A 23774-nucleotide genomic window follows, 5' to 3' on the forward strand; every position below is an offset into this window, starting at 1 on the left:
GTCTCGAAAGAGTTCTGCAAGCGTGTCGGATTGTGAGGAACCGTTCGACTACATCGGTTCGTTTGCTTCACAAAGTCATTCTTCTTCCCAACGGGATCTCAAGCAAGATGACCATTTCCCAGATACCACTATTGTGATTGCCATGCTAGTTATTTTGATGCTATCGATTATGTCTCGTTGCCTACCACATGTTAAATATCAGCCTCTCAACAACGCCATGAAAACCCTCAACCTGTTCAACCTAGCAAACCACTGATTGGCTATGTTACCGCTTGCTTAACCCTGTGTTAGCATTGCTTGTTGCAAGTGCATTGCTTTGATGTGAAAACATGGCTCCTTGTTATATCACCCTATTAAATGCTATTTATTTTAATGCACCTATATACTTGGCAAAAGGTGGAAGGCTCGGCCTTCCTAGCCTGGTGTTTTGTTCCACCTTTGCCCCCTTAGTTTCGGCTACCGGTGTTATGTTCCATAATTGAGTGCTCCTAACATGATCAGGGTTGTTATGGGGACCCCTTGATAATTCGTTTTAGATTAAAGATGGTCTGGCATGGCCCAAAATTGGTACTACATTTTCCTAACATAATAATTTTGTTAACACTGAAATGCATAGGGAGTTAGCGCTACCCGAGGAGTAATTCTACATAATACAGGGAGGGCCACTGCTCAAGATGCTGGTCCAAAACAGAGCACTGTGCGGGGCCAACCCAGGGAAACTAGGTTGATTTCTATTAGGCCACCGTACGCGTCACTCATCCATCGTGTCTTGAGAACGAGATACGCGACTCCTATTGGGATCGTCGACACGCCGGGTGGCCTTGCTGGATTAGTTTTACCTTTGACGAGATATCTTGTGCATCGGGATTCCGGTGATGCTTTGGGTAATCTCAGAGTTGTGGTTTTCCACTAAGGAATCCAACGAGATCGCGAGTGTCGTGATCGAGGATTTCTATGCGGCTTGTGGTAATTTGTGATGGACTAGTTGGAGCACCCCTGCAGGGTTAAATCTTTTTGGAAAGTCGTGCCCGCGGTTATGTGGAAACGTGGAAACTTTGTTTAACACTGGTTCTAGATAACTTGAAGTTAACTTAACTAAAATATGCCAACTGTGTGTGTAACCGTGACTGTCTCTTTCGTTAGTTCCTTCTCCGATCGACGACACTGTGGAGTTATGTCTGACGTAGGTAGGTGTTCAGGATCATTCATTTGATCATCAGTAGTCACGTCCGCTATGCGTAGATCTTCCCCCCTCTTATTTCTTGTACTCGTAAGTTTAGCCACCAAATATCTGCTTAGCCGCTGCTGCAACCTCACCACTTAACCATGCCTCACCCATTAAGCGTTGCTAGTCTTGATACCTTTGGAAATGAGATTGCTATGTCCCCTATGGCTCACAGATTACTACAACCCAGTTGCAGGTACAGGTAAAGGTTACTTGATGCGAGCGCGTTGATGGTTCATTTGGAGTTGCTTCTTCTTCTTCTTCTTCTTCTTCTTCTTCTTCTTCATCGATCTAGGATGGGTTCCAGGCCGGCAGCCTGGGATAGCAAGGATGGACGTCCTTCTTCTTTTCTCGTTTATTTTCGTCCGTAGTCGTACCCTGCTCTTATTCTTGAAGTTTATGTATTGTACTGATGTGACTCTGATGTAGCTTGTGACAAGTGTAAGCCAATTCTATATATATATATATATATCTTCTTTTCAGTACATGTACTTGTAATGATATCCATTCTTGCGACATGACGAGATGCGCTTCTATCCTTGACGAGGCCTTCATGCCAAACTGAGGATAGGGTCGCATCTTGGGCGTGGCAAGTTGGTATCAGAGTAGTACCGACCTAGCAGCCCCCTTGATTGATCGAACTTGGACGAGTCGAGTCTACTGAAAAACTGCTTTGAGTCTAGTTATATATCGGAGAGGAGGATTCTTTTTTCTCCTCTTCTATGCTCTGGTGTGGAATCTTGACGTAATAACTTTTTGTACTCCTCTTCTCACTCAAAAAAAATTTAGGATCACGCAGATATTTTTGGAATCTATATGATGCCGATGTGACAGAGTTCTGTCTTGGTGCCTCCTGTCTAACTTGATTTCTTCCGGGGAGTTGAGCTCCAGGGGATTCTTGAGCACATCGTTATCATTCATATTTCTTAGTATCTCAGGACGAAGGATGTTCGTAATTGCTTCAATATTAGTAGTGGCGAGATAACCCCGATGTCCCCAGTACTGGTGCAGATTGTTCGGGAGTACTGTCGTACTTTGTATCATTGTGATCACGAGGGTCTGTAGTAGATGAAGGTCCGAGATTCTGGTCGTGTGTTGACGGATGTGATACAGGTGACGGGTTAGTATAGGAGTTGTGTGAATATTACTCCTTGTATTCGTGTACCAGACTGCATGACCAGATATTTCGAGAATTCTTAGGTGGGAATTCAAGTAGTTACTTATAGGACAATATTCCAACAAATGCATGATGTTAGGTTGGGGTTCGATATTTAGTGGATTCTAGTCGTTTGTTGACGGTCCACTTACAGCGGTTCTCGTTGTGTTTTAAAGAGTTCTTGTAGCTTGCTACGACTCGGGGACGCTTCGTATGTCACGTGCACTGCCTTGCACTTGATGGCTACTATAAGGTTCGATCCTGTGCGATCCTGTCTACGAAAATACCGGACGAAATCTTTCTCATGAGGTTGTTCTCGCTAATTGCAAGCCGCATGCTTTGTATTGTTGAATATGGTAATTCGTGTTGCTTCGATGTCAAGTGGTGATTTCAGATCTTTTCAAGTAATGTTCTCATATTCATATGAGAGTGCTAATCCTTTGGCTTAATCAATTGTCTTATCAATTCTTTTCAACCAGTGTGTTTTTCTCCAAGTGAATTCAATCATCTCCAAATTTTGCAAGATCATTCTCTCATTTCTTTTCCGGAGTTCATCTCATCTGTCCCAAGTCGTATTTATTTTTCACTGCCCTCCCTCCCTTTTTCTTCAGTGATTCAATTCTCATCCAAGTGCCTTTATTTTCAGTGAGGCTTCCGCTATCTCTTCTTCCTTTCGTAACTGGTGATTCATTATGAAGATTTTCAGGAGATTCGTGTCATATTTGTTCATTCTTGTCATCCGTACCGGTGAATTTAATTCAGTTGTCCGTGTTCATCATATCCTACTCATCCTTGTAATTCTTTCCCATGTTGGAGATTCTTATAAGCATATCTTGTTATTCATTCATCTCCTTTCTATCTGGTGCATTGAAGTTATCTCAGTAGTTTCTTGTTTTCAATTCTTTAATTATTTTGGGGGTGCTAACCTCATCTAGTTTTCATTTGTACTAGTGCATTCAATCTTTCTAAGTAATCTTTTCAACGGTTGTTTCTTTGAGTGGACCCATAACCCACAGGTTTTTCTAGGATCTTATCTGGTTCTTGTAATCTTCCGGAGTTATCTTGTTCTTTTCAACTATGACGTAAGTATGAATTTCATCAGTCATATTCTTTCTTCAGATTGCTTCAAATTTATTTTTGTCTTTGGATCAACCTTTCATTCCTCATTATTCTGGAGTGTCTAAGTTATTCTTGGTGGTGTTCTTCTCGTCATTTTCAGCTTTGAAGACCGAAGGAGTGTTTCTCTCAAATCTTGGTCCATTCTCTTGGAGATTTGTCATTTCAGCCTTGTGGCATCATCTTGAATTGTTCTCAATCATGAGTAATACCTTTCTGGCTATCCGGTGCATTCCTGATTTGTTTTCATTCTTGATCCTCCGAAGGCCATCATTTCAGAAGATTCTTTGTTCTGAGCTTTCAGCTTTCATCCTCAATTCTTCTCAGTTGTGTCTGTTCGTTCGTCTCTCTATTATTTCGGTGCCTTTTTCAAGTTTTTCTATCAGGTGTCTCATGATCTCTTCATTCTCTTGTAACTCCATTAATTCGTGGTGTTCCCATTCAATTGTGAATTCTTAACGGTGCTTCCTTCGTTTATGCTTCATGTGGTGCATCTCTCTCTCTCTCTCTTCAAGTCTCTTTCAACAATAACAAGTTGTATGCTAAATCTGTTGCTTGTCATGAATTAAACTTGATGAAGGATAAGCATAACATAATTCTTATTCTTATGGCATCAAGTGATCCCAATTCTTCATCCGGAGTGGCTCTGGATATCAATTCCTTTTTCTCAAGTGTTCTTATCTTTTCTTTTCCGGAGTTCCAAGTTTCCTCAAGTATCTCTTTGTGAGGCTTCATCTAAATCTTGGCAAGGTCATAATCATATTATTTTCTACCTTCATATATTTGCATCATTCATTTGTATAAGGAAGTCCTTCATGGTGGTCAGCAAGGTTTCAATACATTCTCACGAGTTCTTGAAGATTCTTGTGATAGTAGTTGTCATTCTCTTATTATTTCTTTGATCCCAATGATCTAGTTTTATTCTCTTGTTCTCGAGGCATTGTGATGTTGCTCTTTTGGGTCTATCATGTTGTTCTATCAAGATAATGGTGTTCCCTTGTTATATTTAGTTGTTGGTTGTGAATATTGTCTATTTCTCCTATCTTCTCAATTTTTTGTCCCATTTTCCTACTGAAGTGTTGCCGAAACTTCCCGTGAATTCTTGTTTGTTTCTCATATCATTCCTCATCTCTTTGCAACCTTCAAGGACCGTTGGTTTCACTCGTTTGTCAAAGAAGCGACTAATTTTTTACCTCTTGTTCTTTCTCATCCTCTCCCCCTTTTCATTATTGGATCTCGGGGCGAGATCCTCTTGTAGTGTAGGAGAGTTGTGAAAGCCCGATGCCGACGTTCTAGAAGATTCCCCCTTTATTATGTTTTCTGTGTGTGGTTATTTTTATTTGTTGCATCATCATCGCATCATGCGCATCATCAACATTGCATCGGCAACCCCTTGTCGCTTGTTTTAACAACTTGCATCCGTTAGTAGTTGTCGGTTCTCGTCGTTGTCCGTTCTGAGCCCGACCGCACTCGCACGCGCCCGCGGCATTGTCAAAACCTTGATTTAAACGTGTGTGCAAAACTTTCTCTAATCAGGTTGGAATTTGACGTGCAGACTTATTTTAATATAGGTAGGCCGCCTCTCAAGTTTCGTCGCAATCGTAGTCCGTCTGGTACCCGAACAGTCGACCGTAGCGGCACCGTCTTCAGTTATTCGTCACACGTTTGTCAGTGTTTTAAATGCATCGCCGCGGCACCCGTTTCCCATCTCGTCTTCGGATATCTACACTACACGGCCACTTACATGTTCCCGCATGCGGAATCGTCCGATTCCGATCGCATGGTTGGATCCGGAACGAAATTCCGGTTAACCTAGCCCCCTTTTCTCTATAAATAGAACCTGGGTATTTGTAGACAGCCCCCTCTCCCCTCTCCTCGGAAACCGTGCCCCTAAAACCCTAATCCACCCACTCTCTCTCCTCCCTCCCTCCTATGCGCAACCGCCGGGCCCGCCAGCCCTAGATCGTGTCCGGCCGAGCCCATCGCCCCGCCGCCGCCGAGCCTCCCTGCTCCCTGCCTCCCTCGCGCCTCCTTGGTTCCCCTCGCGCCGCCGCCAGCCGCCGCGTGCACCTCACCGCGCCGCCCAGCAGCAGCCGTGCCTCGCCGGAACCCACCGGAGCCGCCGCGCCGGTAGCCCCGCTCGCCTGCCAAGGGTAGCCGCCGCCAGCTCCGAGTTCCTGCCTCCGCGAGGTCCTCGCCCACCGCGGGCTTCGCCGTGCGTTGCCGTCCGCCGCCGTCGGTAGCCTGCAGCTGCGGGCCCCGGTCAGATCCGCCCCGGATCTTCCGTTTTCTGCCCAGAACCGTCGTCGCCTGCTCCTCTCGCTGCCTTGCACCGATGCCGCCAGTCCCCGTGCCCTCGGGCACGGGACGAAGATCGACGAGGAGCCCCGCTGCAGGCCGCACTGCCCGTCCTAGGCCTGCCCCAGCGACACGGCCCACCGAAGCCTCGGCCTGCCCCGGCTCCTCCCCAATGCCCAACTCGAGCCGGCCCAAGTGGCCTTTGCCCGGTGAGAGCCCCTGTTCTCTATCCCCCGCCCACGCACGTTTTAGATGTATTGCGCCTTAGTTCGGCCCGTTAGATATTTAGGTTATTTTCAGATTAGTTGTATTTCAGGAATTAGCTAAATATTAGAATGGCCGTATCTTTTAATCCGCGTGTCGGATCGCGACCTGTAGCATATGGTTTTTGTGTAGAATCTCGCGTAGATTACGATATTGCAAGTTGCATAATTGTTTGACGTGATTTAGCGTGCCGAATGCCTAGAAACGCGTGCTGTTCCAATAGGTTTCGTCCCGTATTATTTTCTCGTGCGTGTCCGGATTGCCCAAATGCCGTAGATAAAATGTTCATGTTTTAGGAACCCCTTTGCCATGTATTTTAGAGTAGTCATTCGTATTTTTGCGTGTAGGTATTTGCCGCTAGTTTATTTTCCGTGTTTAGGACATATTCTCGCATTTACGTGTGGTGATATTATTGTTGTGCAGCCCCACATGTTTTATATGTTTTCGGGGTAGAAAGATCCATAGGATTTTTCTGTGCACTTAGATTTAGCTTTTGAGTAAGTTAGTTCGCGCGATATTTTGCCATGTTGCCCTCTTGTCTTTTTCGTAGGATTTATTCCGTGCTTCGTTTGATGGAGCTGTCAACTAGAGATTGCCCTTTGATGTTTAGTCTAGCCCCTCGTATTTTTGGTTGCAATAGAAATCCATGTTTAGGTGTGCTTTGGTTGTTCTTTACTTGCTAGGAAATAGTGATGTTTTAGAGATGCTGAAATATTCCTAAGTCTGAATATGTTATATTTTGTTGTTGTCTTGTCTTGCTTCTATCTTGTGTTCTGTAGCTCTTTTGAGGTTGGTCCAATGGATTTAGTTGTAGACTTTGGGATTCTCTAGCATGCTGCGAATTTTCATGACATTTGGAGTGCTGTAGCTTATGGTTTTGCTGCTGATTTTGGCAGATTGTAGTGATATCTTGTTTTGCTCGTAGTTTTTATACCGTAGCTCCGTTTTGATCGTGTCCTATGTGAAACTTGCTTAGAATCTCGTGTAGTTTCATTTTATCTTGCTGGTTGTATGTTTCGAAGTGCTCGTGACTGTCGTTGCACACATATTGCATTCATGCCATCATATCTTGCGGTGTCCGTATCTTTTGAACCGTAGCTCCGTTGGATATGTTCTCTATGTGTAAATTTCTTGTAACGGCGCATAGAATCACATGAACCTATTTGTTTTGCTGTTTAACAACTAATTAAATGTGTTAGTTCAGATCTGGACAAAACTATAAATTAACATGTGAGGTCCTCTCGGAGGTGTTATATGTCATTTCCGACCTCATTTAAAATGCCTAGGTAGGTAGTATAATTACGCTTCACCTCTTGCCATGTTTAACCACATTTAATATTGTCATGTACCTATTCGGGGTAGAACTAAATAAATAAACGTGTTGTTTCGTCAATATGCAACTCGTTGCATATTGAACTTCACTTAATGTGTAGTGTTGAGTGTTGTGAATTGCCATGTCGTGTCTTGCATGTGTTCAGCTGTTCATGCATCATATGTGTTATGCATCGTGTGGTGAATATCGTGTGTTTCCGGTTTGCTTTGTCTCGAAAGAGTTCCGCAAGCGTGTCGGATTGTGAGGAACCGTTCGACTACATCGGTTCGTCTGCTTCACGGAGTCATTCTTCTTCCAAGCGGGATCTCAGGCAAGATGACCATTTCCCCAGATACCATTACTATCATTGCCATGCTAGTTATTTCGATGCTATCGATTATGTCCCGTTGCCTACCACATGTTAAATATCAGCCTCTCAACAACGCCATGAAAACCCTCAACCTCTTCAACCTAGCAAACCACTGATTGGCTATGTTACCGCTTGCTTAACCCTGTGTTAGCTTTGCTAGTTGCAGGTGCATTGCTTCCATGTGAAAACATGGCTCCTTGTTATATCACCCTATTAAATGCTATTTATTTTAATTCACCCATATACTTGGTAAAAGGTGGAAGGTTCGGCCTTTCTAGCCTGGTGTTTTGTTCCACCTTTGCCCCCTTAGTTTCGGCTACTCGTGTTATCTTCCATAACTGAGCGCTCCTAACACGATCGGGGTTGTTATGGGGACCCCTTGATAATTCGTTTTAGATTAAAGCTGGTCTGGCAAGGCCCAACATTGGTACTACATTTGCCCAACATAATAATATTGTTAACACTGAAATGCATAGGGAGTTAGCGCTACCCGAGGAGTAATTCTACATAATACAGGGAGGGTCAGTGCCGATGGTGCTGGTCCAAAACAGAGCCCTATGCGGGCCAACCCAGGGAAACTTGGGTGATTTCTATCAGGCCACCGTACGCGTCGCTCATCCATCGTGTCCTGAGAATGAGATACGCGGCTCCTATCGGGATCATCGACATGCCAGGTGGCCTTGCTGGATTAGTTTTACCTTTGAAGAGATAGCTTGTGCATCGGGATTCCGGTGATGCTTTGGGTAATCTCAGAGTTGAGGTTTTCCACTAAGCAATCCGACGAGATCGCGAGTGTCGTGGTCTAGGATTTCTATCCGGCTTGTGGTAATTTGTGATGGACTAGTTGGAGCACCACTGTAGGGTTAAAACTTTTCGGAAAGCCGTGCCCGCGGTTATGTGGCAACGTGGAAACTTTGTTTAACACCGGTTCTAGATAACTTGAAGTTAACTTAATTAAAGTATGCCAACTGTGTGCGTAATCGTGACTGACTCTTTCGTGAGTTCCTTCTCCGATCGAGGACATGGTGGGGTTATGTTTGTCGTAGGTAGGTGTTCAGGATCATTCATTTGATCATCAGTAGTCAAGTCCGCTATGTGTAGATCTCCCCCCCTCTTCTTTCTTGTACTCGTAAGTTTAGCCACCAAATATATGCTTAGCCGCTGCTGCACCCTCACCTCTTAACCATGCCTCACCCATTAAGCGTTGCTAGTCTTGGTACCTTTGGAAATGAGATTGTCGAGTCCCTTGTGGCTCACAGGTTACTACAACACCAGTTGCAGGTACAGGTAAAGGTTACTTGACGCGAGCGCGCTGATGGTTCATTTGGAGTTTCTTCTTCTTCTTCTTCTTCATCGATCTAGGATGGGTTCCAGGCCGGCAGCCTGGGATAGCAAGGATGGACGTCTTTCTTCTTTTCTCGTTTATTTTCGTCCGTAGTCGGACCCTGCTCTTATTCTTGAAGTTTATGTATTGTACCGATGTGACTCCGATGTAGCTTCTGGCGAGTGTAAGGAAATTCTACATATATATCTCTTCTTTTTAGTACATGTACTTGTAACGATATCCATTCTTGCGACACGACGAGATGCGCTTCTATCCCTGACGAGGCCTTCGTGCCAAACTGAGGATAGGGTCGCATCTTGGCGTGACAGTAATGAACAAAGAAATGTTGAACCAATGATGAACATAATTTGAAAACAATCTTCGAGACGAAATTTGACTGATGAAAATCCTTTTTTGCATCATCAACAACATCATTTTTGACAAAAACCAAGAGAGACTTGGATAATAATTTCCAACACAGGTAATAATTTAACGAATGAAAAGGATATGATGAACACCAAAATCATGAATTGAATCAACCGGAGAAGAACACGGATATGAAGAAATGATGAACTTAGCATGGAGCATCTTCACGATGAATCACCGGATACCATAGAGAAGAAAAGATAGGTGAAGCAACAATGAAAGAAAGACACTTGGATCATAATTTAATCATTGAAGGAAAATAGCGGGAGTGTGGGGAAAACAAATAAAACTTAGCGTAGATGACACAAACTTTGAAAAAGAAATATGAGGATTGATCTTGCAAATATTGGAGAAGATTGAATTACTTGAAGAGAAGAACATTGGTTGAAACTAATTTCATGACAACTCGAATTGAACCAAGAGATTGGGATTCCCATAAAAAAAAGAGAATGCTGTTTAGGAAAGATATGCAATCAACAGTTGACATCGAAGCAACTCGAATTACCATACTCCAACAAATCAAAGGATGATGCTTGCAAATAAGCGAGAAACAAGTACATAACCCATTATGCATTTGTTCGAAGGATAATCTGAGTTAGCTACATGACTTCTCACCTCAGAACTACCAAAATCTTTATTGGTTATGGTACCAGGTTCCGGGTCCAGGAACCTACTCATTGTACTGAGGTGCAAAATTGCACACACAACCATCAACACATATATGAGAAGTTCTGTAAACTCATCTACCTTAGACCTTCATAAAACAATGACACTAGACCTGGTAGATCATCCGAGCTATCTACACTAGTACTGGGGAAAAATCACAACAATAGTTGCCACCAAGCAAAGTATTCAAGCATTTTGAACATGCGCGTCCTGAGATACTAAGGAAATTGAACAATAGCGATGTGTCAAGATCCCCTTGGAGCTCTACTCCGAGGAAACATGAGTTACCAAGTACAGGTGTCGTGACATCAACATCATAGAGATTCCAATATACCCACATGATCCTAAATTTTTTTGAGTGAGAAGAGGTGTAGAATTAAAATTGCTACATCAAGATTCGTCACGAGAGCATAGAAGAGGAGTAAAAAGAATCCTACTGTCCGATATATAAATAGACTCAAAGTAGTTTTCTGCTAGACTCGACTCGGCCAAGTTCAATCACTTAGGGGGGCTACTAGGCCGGTACTACTCTGATACCAACTTGTAACGCCCAAGATGTGGTCCTATCCTTATTTTGGATCAAGGGCTTCGATAGGGATAGACGTACATCTTGTTGTTTCGCAAGAATGGCTATCGTTACAAATACTTGTAAGGAGGAGATGAGTATATGGAATTGGCTTACACTCTCCAAAAGCTAAATCATGATCATCTCAATACAGCAATACATTCAATCACCATATAGAAGAGCAAGGTCCGACTACGGATGAAATCAAATGATAAAAACAATATACATCCTTGCTAATCTTAGGTTGTCGGCTTGGAACCCATCATATGATCGATGATGAAGAAGAAGAACTCCAAATAAATCAAGCATCGCTCTCACATGAAAGCATCGGTTTTACCTATACGTGTAACTGTTGTTGTAGTAATCTATGAGCTAGAGGGAACTCAGCAATCTCATTTCCAAAGGTATCCAGACTAGAAAATATTAATGGCTGAGGCATGGTTAAGTGGTGAGGCTGCAAAAAGCACTAAGCATTTATTTGAGTTGCCAACTTACGAGTGCAAGAATAAGAAGACTGATCTAGACATAATTGGACGTGAACTAGGAATGATAAAGAAGTGATCTGGAACACCTACTTACATGTCAAACATAACCCCATTGTGTCCCCTTCTTGATTCAAACCTCAGAAGAAGAGACAATGTCGGTTACCCATGCGGTTGGTGCATTTTATTTAAGTTTACTTCAAGTGTGCAATGGCCGGGTGTTAAACAAATTTCCAAGTTGCCACATAACTGCAGTCACGTCTCTCACAAAGATTTAACCCTGCAGGGGTGCTCCAACTCATCCATTAGAAACTAGCCACAAGCTGCATTGGAAAACCTCAACCTAGAGATAGCCCAAAGTATCCTCAAAAGCCAAGTGCACAAGACGTTCGAGAAGGGTAAAACAAATCCAAGAAGACCGCCCGACAGGACAGATCCCAATAGGATTCGCGTATATCTCTTTCTCAGGGCACTGCCAGATGAGAAATAGGTACGGTGGCCTGATAGAAATCCTCCGAGTTGCCTCGGGGTGGCCCCGTAAGTGGCTCTACTTGGACCAACACGCATGAGGAGCACTAACTTGGGGGTTCATTAATTATCCATGTGGTCATCATACCCTATGCTAGTTTTTGTTGTTATTAAGAAAATAGTACCAATGTTGGGCCTTTCCGGAAGAATTTGATCCCAAAAAAAATCAAGGGGGTTCCCTTAGGACTCGTTTGGTTAAGGGGGATTGGGGAGGTTTTGAAAGGGAGGGATTTCAGGGGATTGGTTGAATCCCTTTGTTCCACGCAATCCTCTCAAATCCCCAGGGCTTTGCTTCCACTAGTCTCCCGAGGAGGGTTTTGAAACACATAGATAGGAAGGGATTGAAGGGAAACGGAGGGGACAGGGCTAAGAAAACCCCTCCTACCAAATGGGCGCCCGAGGATCTGTGGGGTTTCTGGCCCTCTCGGAATTTTTCCTCTCAAAACCTCCCCAATCCCCCTTAACCAAACAAGGCCTGATCAACCCCAAGCATGTTAGGATAACTTAATATGGAACATAACACCAGTTCACAAGTAACTAGGGAGGAAAAGGTGGAACATAACACCGAGAGAAAGGCCAAGCCTTCCACCTTTTACCAAGTATGCATGTGCATTAAACGAAATAGCAAGATTATTGTGATATCCCAAGATATCCATATTAACATGGAAACAACTTGCACGTGCAACTAGCAATGCTATAAGAAGGGTTCAGATAGAGGTAACTTAGCCAAACAATGGTTTGCTGGGATGTGGAGGGGTTAGCGGCTTTTCATGGCATTGTCGAGAGGATTGACTTTCAAATGCTAGGTAATGAGACACAACGATAGAAGCGAGACAACTAGCATAGCAATGATAGTAGTGGTATCCACAGAAATGGTAATTTTGCCCGAGATCCCGCTTGGAAGAAGAAGAAATCCGTGAAGTAGACAAACTAACATAGTTGAAAGAATCCTCACACTTCGAAACGGTTTTGGAACTATATCTAGAAGAAACAATCCGAAACAAACAATCAACACATGATAAACACCACAACATATACATGGCATGATGCACAATCAAATATAACGCGTGTCCATTCAATTGTGCATGCCATGGCAAACACACACTCAACTTCTACAAATTAAGTGAAGCTCAATATGTAGCAAGTTGTAAATGGATGAAACTCCATATTTGAATACTTAGTTCCCTCCGGTAGTGGTTTTGTCACAACAGATGTCATCGTGGTAGGACTAAGTCTAGAAGCCACCGCAACTAGGTGGTTCCTTGGATGGGGTTGTTCAGGAACGAGAGACAAAGGTTTACCCAGGCTCGGCCCCTCCGATGGAGGTAAAATCCTATGTCCTACTTTTGGTGTTATTGATGATTATCTTGATTACAACAGTGCGCAATTGCTAACCTAGCTCTCGAGGATGTCTAACTTCTCCCCTATACCTGAGGGGCTCTCCTTTATATATAGGTCAAGGCCCTGGGATTTCAACAGAGTCCAGGTCGTACTATGATCCATGACATAATGTGCATCTTACTGTCTTGGATGACGGAAAATCTCCACACCTTCCTTCCTTGAGGCGGCCTCCTAGGCGATGGGCCATGACCCAGCCTCTCCTTATCTCCTAGGCCTTGTCGACTAAGCTCCTTCACAACCCAAATGGTGTCCCTATCGGATTATTCACTGGGTGGGTCGCCCTGCGGTGTATATCCCCAACATTAGCCCCCATTTTCATTTGGATTCATCCATTTTAAACTCCATCCTGAAAAATAAAAGAAAACACCTCAAACATAAAGGTTAAATCAAACTTCGACCTTGAGCCAACATTTCTCTTCTTTGTGAAAGAGCTAAGTCTAGGTCAATATTCTGCCCAAATGTATTCCTTGTTCAGGACTTGGTGTTTTATTTGCTGCTCTTCTCATGACATCACCTTGCCGACCACTGATGTTCTCAAGTCAAAAATCCAGGCGTCTTTTTAGCCACAACCAGTGCGATCTTTCCATTTACCACGTCGTTTTAGGTTCCCATATTATTATAAATAGACCAGGGGCCCACTTGGGTTCACTTTTTACCTTTTCTTCTTCCTCTCGTCTCGAGTGCCACCATAGAGCTTGCCGGAGTTTCAAGCACAAGGAGCCTTCCTGCCGCGTCGCCATCATCAACAACACTCGTTCACATCATCCGCGGTCCCTAGACCTGGTAAGTACAGATTCTTCGATTAAGTTGGTTGGCGAAGTTATTCGTGCTCGTCGGCGTTCTAGTTAGTGGTAATAGAGGCAGATTCGAGAACTTTTGGGTCCACTAGTTCATGTAGTTTTGACCTAATCCCCTTCATCCTTTGTTATATGATAGATCCAAAATGCCCTATGAAATCTTAAGTTTACAACACCTTTGATACCTGTGTTGTTAACATTTTTATTTCTTTTTCCATGATTTATTAGATCCATCCATCTAGTTGCTTCGGTAGAAAATAGTTTGTGCCCATAAATTGTGCTAAGTCCCCTCGATCTTGTGATTCTCTTATTTAGCCGGCTCAACTCATATTTTGCCCTTTGACCGGCTTAACTCATGCATTTACTATTTGAGCGGCTTAACTCATGCCTTCACCATTTGACCGACCTAACTCATGCCTTCACCATTTTGACCCACTTAGGACATAAATTTATCCGCCGACTTATCATATCAACAATCACTTTCTTGTATGCAAGCTTGCTTCAATTTACCGTCTCATTTAGTCTTCCTGGTTTCTTTCTTATTTCCTCGTAGTGTTGCTACAACAATTGCACTGGCTCCCAAGACAGCAAAACTGACGGTTGGTCAGGTCTAGAGTATCAGGGCTCACTGTGGAGGAGCTCGTAGTCCAAGGTCTTTTGCCGGCTCAAGATGAAATCGAGCAGCGGGTCCCTAAAGAAGAAGCTACTCGACAGCTAGGACAGGAAGAAGTTATCATTTTTGCTCATCATCTATTTAGGAGTTTTCGGCCGCCTGGGTTGAAATTCTTCAGAGATTTGCTCCACTTATTCCAGCTCACGCCCCAAGACATTAGTCCCAATTCCATGACCAATATGTGTCAGTTTCAAGTTCTTTGTGTGGCGTATCACCAGATCGATCCTAATGTCACTGTCATCAGGCATGTCTTCTACATCAACCACCAAACTAAGGTGAAGAATGGTCCACGTGTAGAGCTTGGTGGGATTTCACTTCGCAAAAGAAATAATAGTGATTTTCCTGAATTATAGTTGGTGAGATATCCTAAAGGTTGGAACACCACTTGGTTTTACTGCAAGGACACTTCCCGAGCAGGTCACAATGCTCTGCCGGTTTACAGACCTCACCGGCTTAACGCCATGAGCAAATTTCCGGGTTGTCCAAGCGAGGAAGAGAAGAGACCGCTGACACCCACAATCTTAAGGCTGAAAGCTTTAACAGCTCATGGCGTCACCGGAATTGATGTGGTCCGGTGTTGGTTAAGCTGGAGGATTCAGCCCCTTAGTTTAAGATTTATTTTAATGTGCAATGATACTGGCGAGTCAAGGGACACCCAATGCTACCGCCAAGAGGATTTGCACGAAAATGAAGTCAGCAAAGCCACTAAGAAAATGTTTGGCGACTCGAAAGAGAAGTACAGCATGACTGGCTTAGCTCCATTGTGCAGGACCAACCCGGTTCCACATGTAAGTGTCCTTTTTTCGAGCTTGCCTAGTTCCTTTATCACAAAATTTTCACCATCACGCTTATGTTCCCAGCTTATGCTTTTTTTGTAGGAAAATTCCGATTTTCGGAGAACTAGGACCATAACCCTGTTCCTCCCCCTCCTGGTCAAATGGATGACCCGACACATGAATCCACCTCAGAAGGAGAAACTAAGGTAGAACTTGACAAGCTTGGCCATATCTTTGTTGAGCTTGCTAATGCTTGAAACTAGTCAAGTCGGTGTTGTTTTGGTAATTTCTATCTCCTATAGTTCTTTAGAATCACATGTTATGAAGAGGACAAGACGAAACATCAGAAAAGTTAAGTTTTCACACCGAGCTGCTTATTTAGATCCACACTTTATTTTGAAGTGAACTCAACACGCCGCCCTATCAAAACACAAGACTCGGAGTAGCTCTAGGGCACTGTGTGGCAACTTACCGCATGAGCTGGTCACCCATAATCAACATCTTGAGGTGCCGCATAGCCCAATTGCTTGTCATCCTCAAGCATGACTTTTTAAACTACCTCGTAGTCCACCTAATTCACTTTATGATGACTCACCACCTTCCTCTGGCGACTCAACAACAACATAGCTTCTAGTTTTCACCATCAACAGTGGGTAAACCTTATATTTAAGCCAGTTTCATTGACTATGCCATCACTAGTGATTTCTTAGATTTAACAAACTATTTTTATGACTTGTAGAGCCAAAGCTTTCGTCAGCAAAAAGGTAGGCAAATTTCGCACCTGGGGATCGCGCTGCTCACACCCCTCTGATAATTGAAGTGGTGGCTCAAGTTGAGCCGTCTGTCCAAATTGAGCCAGAATTCGGCACTGAGTCGGTGATAACCCAAAAGTATAAGGGATCGCAATAGTCTTCGCAGGTAAGTTAGCCCAATTTATTGATTCAACAAAAGGGGAGCTAGAGAATATTTATAAGCTTTATAGTTGAGTTGTCAATTCAACCGCACCTGAAAGATACTTGCTTGGCAACGAAATATCAGTAGCAACGGTGATATGGAAGTGATGGTGGCAACTGAAATAATAGTGGAAAAGCAACGGAAGTAAAACGGTGAAAGTAAAGCTATTTGTGACTAGCAGGATTAAAATACTGTAGGCCAAGGAGATGGATGATTGGTCACAGATGAGAGATATCATGTATTTAACTTGGGGCAAGGCACATAGAAAAGTAATGATCATCTAGGCATATATCAAACATTAGGCATGTATCCCGAGGTAGTTGTGCGTGCTTGCAATAAGAACTTGCACAACATATTTTGTCCTACCATCCCGCTATCAACGGGGCCAAAAGGAACTTATGGAGATTAAGGTGCTCCTGCAAAGAGCACCAGAACAAAGCATTAACAATCAATGGATACATGGAATCCTCAAACTACAACCCATCCCCTTTGGTATCCCAAGCTGTCACCATTGGGATCGTTGGTTCCGGACTATAATAGGTGCATACTACTCATAGATAGGATTCAGAAAACAAATATATTCATGAAAACATAAGGTATTCTGATCTGAAATCATGGCACTCAGGCCCAAAGTGACAAGCCTTAAGATTAACAAGTAGTACGAAAGATGATAAACACCATAGTAGATGTAGGCAACATGCCCCCAACAATCCGACGAACTATTACATGATCTAACTCATCTAATCTCTCCCATCGCTTCACCTATAATAGGGAATTACTCACGCATGATGGGAGAAGCCATGGAAGGATGATGGAGTGGTGATGGTGAGGACGATGACGACGATTTCCCCTCTCCGGAGGACAAAACAACCTCCAGATTAGCTCTCCCGAAGAAGAACCGACGGTGGTGGCGGCTCCATGTCGAAAACTTGCATAACGACTTCGGTTCCAGAATTTTCTCGTCATGGGTAAAACTAGGAGCGAAAGTAGGGCACCAGAGGGGGTGGGCCCCACCCAGGCGGCCTCCCGGCGCGGCCAAGGGACAGGCCACACCAGGAGGTCGCTTGGGGGCCCTGTGGCTCCCCTCTGGCCCATATTTTGGCCCATGGTCCCTCCCGATGCATGGATTTTCTCTATTTTTATGGGAATTTTTCGGGACGTCTAAATCTCCATTTTCCTGGACACAAGAAAACCATACAGGCAGTTGTGCTGAAAACAGCGACAGCCTGGGTTAGTTTCATTTAAATCATGCAAGAATGAGGCCAAAACAATAGCAAAAGTGTTTGGAAAAGTCGATACATTCGAGAAGTATCAACTCCCCCAAGCGTAGCATATTGCTTGTCCTCTAGCAATTAAGTTCAACGAACTGAACACGATAAAGAAAACTTGACAAACACTTTTGCTTCATCAGATGTATATAAGCATGCACTACAAACAAGTCCAACAAGTGTTGAACTAATGCTACAAAGACAATACATAAAGCAATCCTTCGATCATGTGAAGAGTTTGAAACAACTAAGAAAGAATAATATGTAACTGAGAATCTTAACGAGATCACAATGCACATGGCTTGGGTATACTAGAGTGGTATCTCGCTAGCCCCCATGAGTGAAGCAAAACATAAATGCAGACGCTCCTTCAGAGTTTTAAAGGAGACGAGAAATAAATATTTCAGAATAAGCAATATCACAATCATGCAGAAGACAATGTGGTGCTTTGGGACAATGCACATTACACTCAGAGTGACAATTATGCTCTCTATAGTTGGTGCTTTTTATAAGAAGAGGATGACTCAACAGAGAAGTAAAATAGATAGGCCCTTCGCAGAGGGAAGCATTGATTTGCAGACGTGCCACAGCTTGAGCTTTAAAATAGAGATAAATCAATATTTTGGCCGGTATGATTTCACTGTCAACGTAACAACTAAGAGAGCTAAATACATTATAGGAGGTTCCCAAATAGAAAATTAAAGTTTTAACTCCCCCTCCACCAATCGATCAACGGCAGGTCCAATGCACGGGTACCATCCATACAAACAACGATCCTTGGGGAGTTTTGTTTAATTAAATTTGATTTGACAATGAGCATGGAACTGGGCATCCCGGTTACCAGCCACTTTCTCGTGAATGATAGTGAATCAACACATATCTTGAGAATAACCTACTTAACATGGAATATATTGATAGCCCCTAGTCACTATATGAGCGATTCGGGCATACAAAACAAAATATTTCTTTCAAAATTTAGAACACGACACATGCAAATTTACTTAGGACGGCACAAAAATACCGCCTATAGGTAGGTATGGTGGAATCATATGGCGCAACAGGTTTTAAGGATTTTGGGTGCACAAGAAGTCAGTCTGCTTAGTACAGGTGAAAGCTAGCAAAAGACGGGGACGCGACCAACTAGAGAGCAATAACGGACATAATCATACAGAGCGACAACGAAACATTGAATCGGGCATGAAAGCGATATAATTCTTCTGAAATAAAAATATCATAAAGGTTTGATAGACTTCTAATCATAAACATGTGTAAGCATGTGCCAAGTCAATTCAAAAACTTTCCGAAGGGAAATACCACTCTAATATGCCATACCATGAACAATGCAATGCATGCTAAACATTTCAATAACACATTATGCACTCCAGCGATTTGAGACTGGTCACAAATAAAGCATGAACTACTGGGAAAGCTTTGTAATCATAGAACTATGTCGCTACAAGCTGGTCTCTAGATCGTAAGTACAAGCATATGTGCAAAAGTACAAACAAATAGAGTTCATACCGGCTTTCCTTGTTACATTCCATTCATAGATTTTCGTCATTATTGCATCGTCACTTGCACGATCGAACGTAGAAAGATATAATCAAGTGCAATTACAACCGTGGACGTGAGCTGAACTCTGCAAACAAAGCAAACTAAAAAGAGAAAATAAATCTTTTTGGGTTTTCCAATGGTTAAACGAAAGCAAAAGAAAAGAGAAATCTTTTTGTTGTTTTTGCAAAGGGAGAACAAAGAAGTACAAGCAAAAACTCTGAAAATACTTACAAAGGATACTACGGATGATACAATGAAAGGGGAGAGGGATACATACTCCCCCAAGCTTAGGCTTTTGGCCTAAGTTGAGCTTGGCCACTGCGGGCTCCAGGAGCTTCCTCCGGCTCCGGAGTGGTACTAGTGGCTCCAAGAATCATACGAGGCCTCGGGCGCGTACACTGATGCTCGGCTGGCCTCCCAAGGAGAAGTATCTTCTTCCTCAAGAACAACCTCCTCCATGGGCTTGTGGAACTTTTGCTGGATCACAAACTCGTCCAACTCAGTCGAGGTGAAAGACCACCCGTTCCTGCTAGTGTAATCAAACAAAAGTGGTGCAGGAAGACAGATCTCGCGAGTAGTAAGCTCGCCAAATCTGATAATATAAACAAGGTTACTAAACTCGGAAGTCCTAGTAACAAACTCATGCCTCTTCATAGTGGTAAGATCAAAGCTTATGAATGAAAAAGGCGTATCATCCGTGCGCACTATGCGCCCGAGGTTCTCGAGGATAAGCGTGGCATAAATGCCACCAAAGGGAGGCCCTTTGCTGCTGTTAGTGACGAGGCGACGAGCAATCAAAGCACCAATATTATTCGAATTATCTTCTAAGAGGCGGCTGACAAGATAGCGTGATCTCAAGCCGAAATGTTGCTCGTGTTGTCACGAGCTAACACCCCTCAAGAAATATAGTATGCGAAATACCTGATGTGAGGAAACAAAATGCTGGAGATTTCCCCCAGTGAATTTCTCGCGAGTCCTTACTTCAAAGGGAATGAATAGGGATTTCATCTCGTATAGCTGAACGTTCATTTTGGTCGTCTTCCCGGCATTCCGCACACCTATAATATCACAAAATTCTGCCAAAGACATGGTAAAGACATCCTCATATAATCTGAATTCAATCATGGAAGTTTTATCATTATATCTAAACAAGTTGACAAAATAATAGGTGAGTTTTGGATATTGTTGCACATGTCGTATTACGAGACGTGTCAAACTTGCAGCTGCACAGAGGTTATCAAACTTATCCTTAATACCTGGCGCCATAAGAAAATCTGAACATGGGTATGCCATGGCACGTGTTGTGTTCGTCTCATGGAGCAACTCCGATGGAACGATATCATCATTGTAACTTCTCCTCACAGTAGAGGACGAAGCTGCAGCTCTAGTTAGTCTATCAGTAAGCTCGGGTCTCTTCTTCCCAAGCCATCCTTTTGCTTTTCCAAACAAGCTCATTTCTGAAATTTTTGGTTCAACACAAAAATGGAGGTTTAAGCAAAAATGAGTTGGAGCAAACTATTCTACTCACTTCCTTCATGCATAAGCTTGCATCAAAACTTCACAAATAAATTTCTAAGCATGCATGCAAGCTCATATGAACAACAGCAAGAGCTCCTAAATACTCACTAATAAGACCACCAGTCAAAATTTTATTGGAGGAGTGGAGGAGTCACATACCAGGGAGCAAATGCTCAAATTCTCAATGCAAATGATGGGCTATAGAGAGAGATCGAAATTTGCCACCAAGAACAGCAAGAACTCGAGCTCGAGCAGAAAAATCATGATTTTTGGAGTGAGAGAGAGAGAAGGGAGGAAGAAGTACCTGTAAAGGGGCCCAGGTTGGCCAAGGCGACTTGTGGGCGCGGCCAAGGGGCAGGCCGCATCAGCTGGCCGCCTGGACAGAGGGTGACCCCTTTGGCTGGCTCCAGATGCCCCTGCATCACTGTTTTGATGGAAATTTTTATTATTAATTTTCTGGAATTTTTCCAACAACTTCACTTTTGAGATTTTTTCGACATACTGAAAGTTGGAAAACTTCCGATAAGCTCGAAACAATGGTTAAAGATATGAAGCTTCGAAAACATTAAACTTTGGTATAGCAAGGAGGATGAAAGATAAAGGAAATGTAAACATAACAAGCTTCTCTTTTTACTCATATAAAACAAATTTGTTCGCAAGGTTGATCAAGTCTTACTACCAAATAGGTGTTATATTTGACCAAAAAGTTTAACTTCTTATAAAGCAATCATGGTACCTTTATTTCAATGGATATTGTCCCCACCATAATAGTTCTATATTTTGGTGCACATGTAGAGGACAATACCACTCTCCAACCTTCACGGTCTCAATATTCTCAATAGAATTAAGGCCATGCCTTTTGTCAGTTTTCTTCGGAAAATATACCGTGTGCTCCTTCTCATTAACATTGAAGGTCACCTTTCCTTTATTGCAATCAACAATAGCACGTGTGGTGTTAAGAAAAGGTCTACCAAGAATAATTGACATGCTCCCATCCTCGGGCATGTCAAAGACAACAAAGTCAGTAAGGATCAAGCAATTAGCAACTTCAACTGGAACATCCTCACAAATACCTATAGGAACGGTTGTTGACTTATCAGCCATTTGAAGAGAGATATCTGTAGGGATTAGTTTATCTATACAAAGCCATTTGTAGAGAGGAAAAGGCACGACACTCACTCCTGCACCAAGATCACATAAAGCAGTTCTGACATAATGAATGGTGGGTATACCTGGATCACCAAGCTTCTCAGGAATCTTGCCACTTAAAGAGTAATTAGCAAGCATAGTAGATATTGCCTCACTAGGAACTTTTCTTTTATTAGTGACACAATCTTTCGTATACCTGGAGTACGGAGGCAACTTAATAGCATCGACAAAGGAATTTGAAGAAAAAGAGGTTTCATCCATTCACAAAATTTATTATAATGCTCTTCTTCTTTAGTTCTGAAAGACTTACCTCGAAAGGACATTGATTATTGTACCCATGGTTCTCTTTCCTTCCCATGTTTTCTTCCAACAAAATATTCTCTAGTATACCTCTTGCGCTTGTCGGGTGCTTCTTCTTCTCGAATCTCAAGAGGATCGATCTTCTCATTATCTATACGAGGTTCAGCATCATCTTCAGTTTCAGCATCGGAAATAGATATACTATTAGGATCAACAATAGGTTCTTCATTAGTTATGGGATCATTGGAGTTGTTAGCCTCCTTGTGTTTCTTCTTCTTCTTCGGGTAGCTGACAATGTCTTCTTCCTTTAATTGAGAATCTTGCTCGATCCTCTTTGGATGCCCGTCTGGATAAAGGGGGTCCTGGGTATGTGTACCTCCTCGGGTCTTTATACCATATGCGTGCGTATCAACTTGTTTGGCATTGTTAGCAAGCAAATATTTTTTCACATTAGAAATTTGTTCAAGCTGAGTTTGAACCATATGAAAATGCTTAACAAGACCTTTAACATCATTAACAGTTCTACTCAAAAACATCAAGCAAACTTTTGATAGCAAGGGAACTATCATGCAATTGGCTTTGAATCCGCTCATTAAAGTGATTTTTCTTGACAAAGGAATTATCAAGCTCATCTAAACATTTATGAGGAGGCTTAACATGATGGACGCCACTTGCATTGAATTCTAAAAGAGAGTGTACCTCTACCATAGGTGGGTGAGTGGTAGGCTCACATAATTCCTCAATAGGAGGTAGATTCTTCACATCTTCAGTTTTAATACCTCTGTATTTCATAGACTTCTTGGCTTCCTGCATAACTTCTTGGCTCAAGAAAAGCATACCTCTCTTCTTGGGTGATGGAGGTGGTTTAGGAACGTACCAATCATCATGATTCTTAGCTATCTTGCCCATTAGGACTTCGGCATCATCCGGTGTTCTTTCCCTTAAAACACAACCAACACAACTATCCACATAGGTTCTAGATTCATAGGTTACACGAGCATAAAATATATCAAGCAATTTATTCTTAGGAATTGCGTGTACCGGTCTAGCCTTAAGCAAAGTTCAATACTTCCCCCAAGCTTTAGGGAGGTGCTCATCATGTAACTGTTTAAAGTTATAAATTCTTTGTAAAGAAGCATGTTGCTTATGAGCATGAAAATATTAAGCAACAAAAGATCAATGCTCCTATAGTGAATAAATTGCAACAAGCAAAATAACTCCAAGAAAACTTGTAAATAAAGCTATGCTCCCCGGCAAAGGCGCCATAGAAAGGTCTTGATAACCCACAAGTGTAGGAGATCACAACAGTCTTCGCGGGTAAGTTAACCCAATTTATTGATTCGACACAAAGGGAGACAAAGAATATTTATAAGCTTTAACAATTGAGTTGTCAATTTAACCGCATCTGAAAGATACTCTCTTGGCAATGAATTATTAGTAGCAATGGTGATATGGAAGTGATGGTGGCAACGGAAATAATAGTGGCAAAGCAATGAAAGTACAATGGTGAAAGTAAAGCTATTTGTGACTAGCATGATTAAAACACTGTATGCTAAGGAGATGGATGGTTGGCCATGGATGAGAGATATCATATATTTAGCTTGGGGCAAGGCACATAGAAAATTAATGATCATCTAGGCATATATCAAACA

Source organism: Hordeum vulgare, chromosome 5H (genome assembly GCF_904849725.1).
Source record: "Hordeum vulgare subsp. vulgare chromosome 5H, MorexV3_pseudomolecules_assembly, whole genome shotgun sequence".
Lineage (NCBI taxonomy): Eukaryota > Viridiplantae > Streptophyta > Magnoliopsida > Poales > Poaceae > Hordeum > Hordeum vulgare.